Below are 9,329 nucleotides of genomic sequence, written 5' to 3'. Positions count from 1 at the left end.
TACTTCATTTCCTTATTCTAAACTGTGTTCCCAGAAGGCATCCAATTAGTTTATACATGGATAATAGAAGCTGTGTACTATGTCATCAGTACTGTTTTCCTAATTAGGTGGCTGTTAGTGTTACATACAATATAATCTATAATTTTAACCAGAGCAGTAAAAGAGAAGCCAAAGCAAGTTCCTCCAAACTATGCATCGATTTGTTGGGATATTATCAGTCAGGCAACATTACCAAGACCAGGTGACAGAGAATATAGAGGTATAATCACTACTGGGTGGTGAGAACTCAGGCCCCTCAGAATACATCCTCATAGCTGAGCCAAATTCCAGATTCCCACACCTATGCTTTTGTATATAGTTCAGACTCAAGTTTCTGTATTCCTGCCCATTTCTCTGATAGAACAGCATCTTGGCCAATTTAGTAGGGAGCGGGGAAACTGAGTCATGACCTGTGACCACTGTTCTTTCCTGGAGTTGCCTTATTAGCATTGGATGTGATCACAGACCTATGTATCTCAACTCCCTTGAAACTGTTCCTCACAATCCCCCTTCTCTCTAATTATTGAGATTCAGATTGAACTGCTTCTGGGATCAGAGTATCCCTGAGGAGGAACGTAGCGACACACCCAGCACAGCAAAAAGGGGGAAGGTTGTTCAGAACTCCCCAGTATTAGGATAACACAAACAGTAATATTTGTATTCTTGGAACATAAGAATTGGATCCATGTAGATTTAGTCCATGTTCCTCTCCCTCGGCTTGTAAACTGACCACCTGTTATAGCTTATAGCCAAACATTACTGAATTGTTACAGAAAAATCTTGCTAATTTATTCTAACCATTATTATTCAAGCAAAACCTAACCTTGGTTATTAATCAATGGCTTACTCTTTTGTTAAGTCTTTTTAGTTAAGAGACTCTTTGATAGTATAGGCCACAACCAATGTTTCTCATATGTACCAGTACAATGGGATCTTCATTTTGATTTGGACCTTGGGTACTATTGCAAGATAAATGTAAGGTCATTAATATTAATATAAATGAATGAATATAGGTATTGTGAATTATTAATATTAATGATCCATGCTAAATCTTGACCGTGTCTTTTTTAGCACTCCCTACACTTAAAGTACATAGATGTCCTTCACAGTAAACTTTTTATATGAGCTGGTTAGAATTTGTTTTTTTCCAGATTATCAAGGCTTTTTTTTTTTTTTTTGCCAGACACTTAATGATCACCATTTAAAAAGGCATACATTGTAATGAGCTCATTAAATTGAAGATTTAGGTCAGCGTTCTCTGTGGGTGAACAATTAACAAAATACATTAGCAATTAAAAATGTGACCAACATTTTAGGATCAACAGGTCAACGTTCCTATTTGATAGGTCTTGAAGGCCACAAGTATATTTTAGCCTCAAGACAAATGCCAAAGGATCGTGTGACTGGGCAACTATTACACTATGAGCAGTTCAAGGTTTAAATAGCAAGGGGGAAATTCCGATGCTTATGCTGAGCATTTTTTTGCTGCAGGAGTAGTCCAAGGCCACTCTTGACCTACTCCAAAGTAGTGCACAGGATTCAGCAGAAAGGATAGGTGCTAGTGAGCTGCTTGGCAATAGTGACTGCAGTGCAGTTGGGTTTGACCTCCATGCAAGAGGGGAGACAAGAAGAAAAACTACCACAGTAGACCTTAATTTTAAAAAGGGAGAGTACACCAAAATGAGGAAGCTAGTTTGATAGATGTTAAAAAAGGGCTCTAAGAAGATGAAGAACTTATAAGCAACATGGGAACTGCTTAACATCATAGTGGAGGCACAAAGTAAATGCATACTGCAAATCAAAAAAAACAACCCAAAAGAAAAGGAAAGCAAACCAAAAAAAAGCTAGTGTGGTTTAGTGGCAGAGTTGTAGAGGCAATAAATAGAAAAAAAAGGCTTCTTTCAGAAGGGAGAAGTCTCATCCTAATGAGACAAATGAAAAGGCGCATAAACTCTGATAAATCAAATATAAAACTGTAATAGGACAAGCTAAGAAAGAATTTGAGGAGAAACTTGCTAGAGAGACACAGAAGGCAACACTAAAAATTTCTTCAAGTACATTAGAAACTGAGGACCTGCCATGGGGTTAGTTGGGTCTTTGAATGATCAGAGTCTAAAAGTGGTGCTAAAGGATGACTTGGCCATTGCCAATAAATTAAATCCATTCTTTGTATCTGTCTTCACTGTGGAAGATGCTAGGGAGATTCCCCTCATCAGATCCACTCCTATCTAGGGACAAGCCAGTGGAGCTGACACAAATTGAGGTTTCAGCAGATGAGGTAGTAGAGGATATTGGTAAACTAAACAGTAGCAAACCATCAGTACCTGATGGCATTCACCCTAGGGTCCTGAAGGAGCTCAGATCAGAAATTGCTGAACTCCTAGCCATGATGTGTGTGCAACCTATCACTAAAAACAGCTTTGATACCAGAGGGCTGGAGGGTTGCCAGCGTGACTCCCATATTTTAAAAAAGGCTCTACAGGGGATGCAGAGAGACTACAGGCCAGTGAGTATAACTGCTGTTTCTGGAAAGCTGGTAGAAACAATAAGTAATAAAAAGAATTGTTCAGCACATGGCTGAATATGAGTTGCTGGGGAGGAATCAACGTGGTTTGTCAAAGGGAAATCTTGCCTCACCGACCTACTAGAGTTCTTTGAGTATGTCAATAAGTAGGTGGTTTGGTGGGATCCAGTTGACATAGTATAGCTGGACTTCAAAAAGCCTTTGACAAGGTCACCTGAGTCTCTTAATGAAGCTGGGTAATCAAAGGATTGCAGGGAACATCCAGTCATGGATTAGAAATTGGCTCCAGGATAGAAAGCACAGAGTGAATACAGGTTTCAGAGTGGAAAGAAGTAAACAGTGGGGCCCCTCAGGGATCAGCGCTGGAACCAGTGCTGTTTAACTTATTCCTAAATGATCTGGAAAAGGGGGGTAAGTAGTAAGGTGGCCAAATCTGCAGATGACACAAAATTATTTAAAGCAGTAAAGATCAAAGCGGACTGTGAGGAATTACAGAAGGAATTGGCACAATTGAGCAAATGGGCAACTAAATGGCATATGAAATTCAGTGTGGAGAAGGGTAAAGTGGTGCACCTGGCAAAAATAACCCAAACTATACATACAATGTTATAGGCTCTACATTAGCTGTTAAACAGGAGAGAGAACTGGGAGTCACTGTGGACAGTTCACTAAAAACATCAGCTCAATGTTTAGCAGCTATCACAAAAGGCAAACAAAATGTTGGAGATTATTAGGAAAGAAATTGTAAACAAAATTTTATAAATCGATGGTGTGTCCACACCTTGAATAGTGTGTCCAGTTCTGGTCTCCACACTTCAAAAAGGATATAGAAGAACTAGAAAAGGTACAAAGAAGGACAACAAGGATGATTGGTGGTATGAAGGGGCTTCCATATGAGTACAGACTAAGGAGGATAGGCCTATTCCATTTAGGAAAGGGGATCTAGGGGTGGAGGGGGACACATGGGACATGGGACATAAGGGTTTACAAAATTCATATGGCAAAGAGAAAGTAAATGGGGATTTATTAGTTACTATCTTTCACAATACAAGAACTAGGGATCCCAAAATGAAACTAGTAGGTAGTAAGTTTTAAAACTAACAAAAAGAACTTTTTGACACTGTGGGCACGTCGACATGAGACACTTAAAGTGCAGAAGACTAATTCTATTGTGCATTAGCATGTCAGGCAAAGCCCATGCTAACGCACTGTAGATTTAGTCCAATGCGCAGTAGCGTCACCAAAAAAAGGTTCATCTGTGCTAATGTGCAATAGTGCTGATTATGCCGCATTAAGTTAGTACCTGTCATTACAAGTACTAAACTTAATGCACAATAATTACGGCACATTAATGAATGTGTAGACATGCCCAGTGTGTAAATAAAGTGTAAAACTCATTGCCACCAGATGTGGAAGCTGACAGACTAGCCAAATGCAAAAAAGGGGTCGGACAAATTCTTGGAGGAAAGGGGCATCATTAGCTATTGAGCATGAGAGTTGGGGATACAGCCTCTTAATGTTACACTTTACTTCCTACACCTTAAATGCTGGAGGCTACAAATGAGAGAGGAACAATGGAAAACAACCTGGTCATACACTGTTCAATCTCCCTCTCAGCATCCATTCTCTGCCACTGTGACCTAGGAAACTGGACAAGATGGACCTATAGTCTGACCAATTAAACAGCAGTTCTTATATTGTTATGCAAGAATAGCAAAGGTGGGTCTTCAGGAAGCAGAACAAAAATACAGCCATGAAAGGAGCAATGGGAACATTCAAAAATAATGTTTGAAAATGAGAGACAACATAGGTTAGAACAGGGGTGGGAAAAATATGGCCTGTGTGCTGGATCCAGCCCACCAAGGGATTCTGTTCAGCCTGCAGCAGGTCTCTTGGCCCCAACTGGCCAAGACATGAGGGGCAGCCTGGGCCATGGTATGTGCAGCCAGTCCTACTGCCCGTGGGCATGCATCAGGTCTGGGGTGGTGTAGCACCCAGACTCAGTTACCAGGCAGCCCTGGCAACAGCAGCTCCTTCTGGCTGCTGCTGCCAGTGTTGCCACTGCCACTGGACCCAGATCATTGCCCTGGCACCCCTCACCTACTGCAGAGGGCACTGGATGGAGTAGGTGGGCAAGGTTTCCATGGAGACTGGCCTGGGACCCCTGTGGGCAGGGTATACTTGGCCAGGCAGATGGGATGGGCCTATGGGCAGGTAGGGAACAGCATCCAGGAGAGGGATGGGTGTGCAGTGGCCAGGGCTGGGGCTGAACTTGCTGTACTCAGAAAAGACCCCTGAAGAACAGAACTGAAGTACAATAGCAGTAGATGCTAGAGCTGCTCTGTAGTGCAAATAGGGTAACACGGGCCTTTGATTTTTATTACAAACCTTTTTAGGTAATGTTAAAGGTCAGCAATAACTGCACATAGTATTAGCAGTAATAGTCTGTCCAGCAAGGCTGTTTGTCCTAAATTGGTTGCCTGAAGCCCCCATAAAAATGCATCAGCTGATCTTACAATACACATTAAAACAGCGCTCCGGAACATTAGTGCAAAGTGGAATTTATACCCTGTTAAAATTATACAGAGCAACCCTCCTGGCTTTAAAATTATTTTTAGAAATAATTTGCCCACCCCCTGTAATTGGCTTAAATAGGCTAGGAGAGTATTCCATCTTTCTTTTTACATTAAGGTATTTTAATTAACATTAAAAGGACTACTTGAAATGGAGAAATGCAAAGAAATTCTGAGTGATCCACTCCATCCTGCATTCTGAACTTTTAGAAGGGTTCTTAATGTCCCCCCCTCCCAACAATGCTTCAGCTCATAACTGATGGGGGAACAAAACAGGGAGCCATAACTTAGAAATATTCTTGCTGCTATAGATTCAGACAAGAAACTGCATGCAATGTAGTTGAATTTGGGGATGGATGCAGCTTTATTAATGTAAGGAAAAGTTATATCCTTCCAGAAAGAATCACTAGTGAAGCAGAAATTGCACAGTGAAGAAACTCAAGTCACCTTCTTCCTCCATACCTGAACTGGTTCCATTCTGCTATAAAAGAAGCAGCAAAAGAAAAGACAACAGAAAAATGTAAGGAATCTACACAGGAGATCTAAGCCTTTTGCATATGGTGTAGTACACCATGAAGCTTTCCACTGCTTCCTGACATGCTGTTCTTGCAGAGACAGCATGAGAAACTCATGCTGTTTTTGTGTACTGCTCATTACCAACTGTGAGCATGCAAAGTCAGCAAGGTTTCCCTTGCCAGACACCCATCGTGTGGTTATAATAATTGTCCATGGTGATGGTGTTTCTTCCCACTCCAGATTCTATGGACACCCCATCCACCACAGAGATAAGCCCACCTACTCTGGCTGGTACAACAGAATGGTAAGAGATGGCAGTGGAATAACTCCTTATTTACTTACGTAGAAGTGATGCTAGAATCAGGCCCTTCAAAGTTAACTATGGGAGCACAGGGAATCAACCTGTAAGTGGCTATGACCGAAAATGAAAGACAATTAACTGGGGGGGGGGGGTTTAAAAATTCAGATGATGTTTCTTCCAGTTCCATTTTTTTTCTCATTTTTATACATCTCAGATACTTTAAGTTTATACTCAGGTGGCGTGTCTACACATGCAAAAGATCCGGGAACAGTTTACTCTAGAGTAAACTACTTGAGAGTAAATGCTTCTAGGCATGTGTCTACATGTGCAGAGCCATGGGAACAGATTCACTGGTACTAGCAGCAGACTGCTTCCACTCCCTGCAGCCCTGCAACTGGCCCCTGCAGCAGTCAGGGGGAGCTTTAGTCTCCTCCTGGGTGCTAGCCCAGGGGCCAGGAGACAGCTGTCTCCTGGCGGGGGCTGGGATATTCCTCCCTGCCCCTGGAAGCTGCCTGCTGCTGGGGCAGGCTCTGCCACTAGAGCCCAGGCAGGGACAATGTCCCCATGCCCCAGCAGCAGGGAGCTCCCAGCCCCTGCTCTGTGGTTGCAGGGCTGGGGCTGGCAGATCCTTACCTCCCAGTCTGAGCCCCACGGTCACAGGACCTGAGCTGAGAGATCTTTATCTCCCAGTACTAGCTCTGTGGTCATGGTGCCAGTGCTGGGAGATCCTCATCTCTGTGAGAGAGTGAGAGAGCCCGTGCCAGAGCCAGAAGCAGCTACCTTAGACCCACAGCCCCAAAGGACCTGGCTGAAACCCTTCATACCCAGGTGTTTCTGGAGGGAAGGAGCTGGGAACTCAACCCACAGCATAAAGAGGAGGCCAGGGCAGACAGGGGGGGAGGGCGCAGGACCGGAAGCAAAGGAGCCAGGCCGAACAACGCTGGAGGAATCTATGAGAGCTACATGGAGGGCTGGCAAGAGGCTCCTGCAGAGAGGGAACTCCCTGGAGGAGCTCTAGAGGAAGGTAAGGTGGACTGGGAGGGTCAGGAACTGCCTGCGATCTCCTTGGCAGCCAGCAGAGCCCAATGGAGAAAAAGGTACTGTAAAGACTCTAATAGAGGGGCACTATTAAAGCCTGGTACCATAGTGACCCTAAAAGGGGTACAAGGAAAAATTATAAATGATGACCTCAGTGAGATGAGGGTACTGTGATGACCCCACTAGAAGGCGCAAGAGGCGTGATCCTATGGACATGCACAGGGGAAGGAGAGAGTAGTCACACTGACATTTTGTTTCTTTGTTTATTGCCAAAAGCCGGGTGACAATCCTCCAGGACAGGAGGCGTGGGTTCCTTTCATTTTTTTTAAGGTAAAGGCCCCGGGGAGGAACCCAGTGGCTGAATACAAACCCGAGGATGCCTAGACAACCGGTGGACCGGGCAAAGGTGTAGGGGTGGTGGAGCCCTCAGCGTCATAGGACAGCGGATGACAACTAGCCATCCAGGTACTGAACATCTTCCTATAAACACCAAAGACATGGCAGGCGAGAGCGTGCATGTGTGGATCTCTGTCTAAGACTCGTCCCTCATTTCAGCCGGCGAGCTTAGGTCCTATGAAAACACGCATCTAGATCAACTGTCTATATGTGTGTACAGTTCTCGGGAGGAGGAGAAAACAAAGGAAAAGTCTCAAGGACGCTTGGGAAGGACAAACTACCCAGTTGGCCACTTGACAATCTCCCAACCTAAGCCCTGTGGTTGTGGGACCCAGGCTGGAGGATAAAGCTCTTCTCCTAGCCCATGTCCTATGATGATGGGGCTCTGGCTGGGAGATGAGGATCTCTCAGCCCAGGTCCCATGACTGCGTGGTTCAGGCTCCCTGCTGCTGGGGCAGGGGGACATTGTTCCCACCTGGGCTCCAGTGGCAGAACCTGCCCTGGCAGCAGAGAGCTCCTATCCCCTGCTGCCCAGGAACACATTTGCTCTCAGTCAGGCATCTACACATGTGCTAATGTGCAGTTATTAATCAAGAGTAAATTTGCTACTTGCATTTGCAGGTAGCATATTTACTTGTGATCAGAGAAATTTACTGAGCAGTAAGTGTCTGCGTGTGTAGACATGGATGCTTACTGCACAGTAATTAGCTCTACTGTGCAGTAAAGCATTTTGTGTAGACATGCCCAGTAAATAGCTGTATTGAATGTTTTTTCAAACCATGTTGCAGGAGGACCTAACAGATCCACAGGAGCAAAAACAGTTGGAAACATACTGTGCAAGAAAGGTAGTTCTGGTACTCCAGATATGATTAGGGGCAGAAGGTACTGCAAGAAAACCTGCTCTTACAAGATGTCCAACTATTTGGAAAGGACAGATACAGTTGACATAAACACTGGACCTTTTGTTTCTGCTCAAGTGAATGGTAGCAACCTTTTTGCAAGCCTCCAAAACACAACCAAACTTTTTGGTGATAATCCTTGAGAATATTTTAACCTCCTTGGACACTCCATCACTGACAGCAGCATAGCTGTCTTTAAATAAGATAACTTTAAAAACCAATTTGAACAAATAGTTGCAGACTAAGAAAGCAACCACAGACTGGATTCTGTTACCCATAGTCTCAACAAGGAGTATGCATTCTTATCCCATTACCTGGACTATCCGTTAACTCCAGCATCCCTCAAAGTGGTACCAGCCTTTTTCATCTCAGCTGATCTAGTCCATTCACTTCTACCTCTCTTAACAGTATCTTCTCTCCCTTCCCCTTCTGTTTAATCCCTTTCTTTCTGCCAGTCCATTCATAGCATCTAATGAAGTTGGTTCTTGCTTATGAAACCTTATACCTCTCTGAATCAAACTCTGGTAGGCTGCCCTACCCTGCCTTCTGCCTAACAGCAGAATGAATTACTCTATTTACTCAAATACAAGATGAGGTGTGTCCCCCCCCACTCCCAGTTAGCATGGGGGAAAAGCCCCTCATCTTATAATTGCATAAAAGGAAACCTCATTAAATACACTGTCTACCATTAAATTGCTGCCAAAAGCAGCATATAATTAAATGCAGCTAATACTGAACATGATTATAAAATACATGGTTTACACTGGGCAAACATGCTGATGGGAACTTTTTTTTTTTGGCCCTTAAAAATCATGGGTGGGTGTTTCCTCCAAGGGGGACTGGCACTGGGCCTGGAGGTACTGTAGTACCAGGCCAGCACTGGGGGACTAGAGCCAACCCTGACACCTTTCCCTTGATGCCCAAAATGCTTGATCTTAGCTAAAAGACAGAGACACTGATGGAAACCTTTTTTTTTTTTTTGGTCTGTTTTTTTTTGCACCGGTCCTGGAAACACTGCAATACCAGGTCAATGCATGGAGTGG

The 9,329-nt window shown here is 43.9% G+C and overlaps 1 long non-coding RNA gene across 1 annotated transcript in view; it reads left to right on the top strand.

Annotated features, from left to right (window-relative positions):
* Positions 1–363: 363 nt before the first annotated feature.
* LOC109291992 overlaps positions 364–9,329 on the top strand; it is a 10,516-nt gene continuing 1,550 nt past the window's right edge. The window contains exon 1 of the long non-coding RNA XR_002096014.1: positions 364–494. This is a non-coding gene — a long non-coding RNA (uncharacterized LOC109291992). The remainder of the gene's footprint in view (positions 495–9,329) is intronic.

Source organism: Gavialis gangeticus, unplaced genomic scaffold (genome assembly GCF_001723915.1).
Source record: "Gavialis gangeticus isolate Ggan-Ray unplaced genomic scaffold, GavGan_comp1, whole genome shotgun sequence".
NCBI lineage: Eukaryota > Metazoa > Chordata > Crocodylia > Gavialidae > Gavialis > Gavialis gangeticus.
This window is presented reverse-complemented; position numbering and strand designations above follow the sequence as displayed.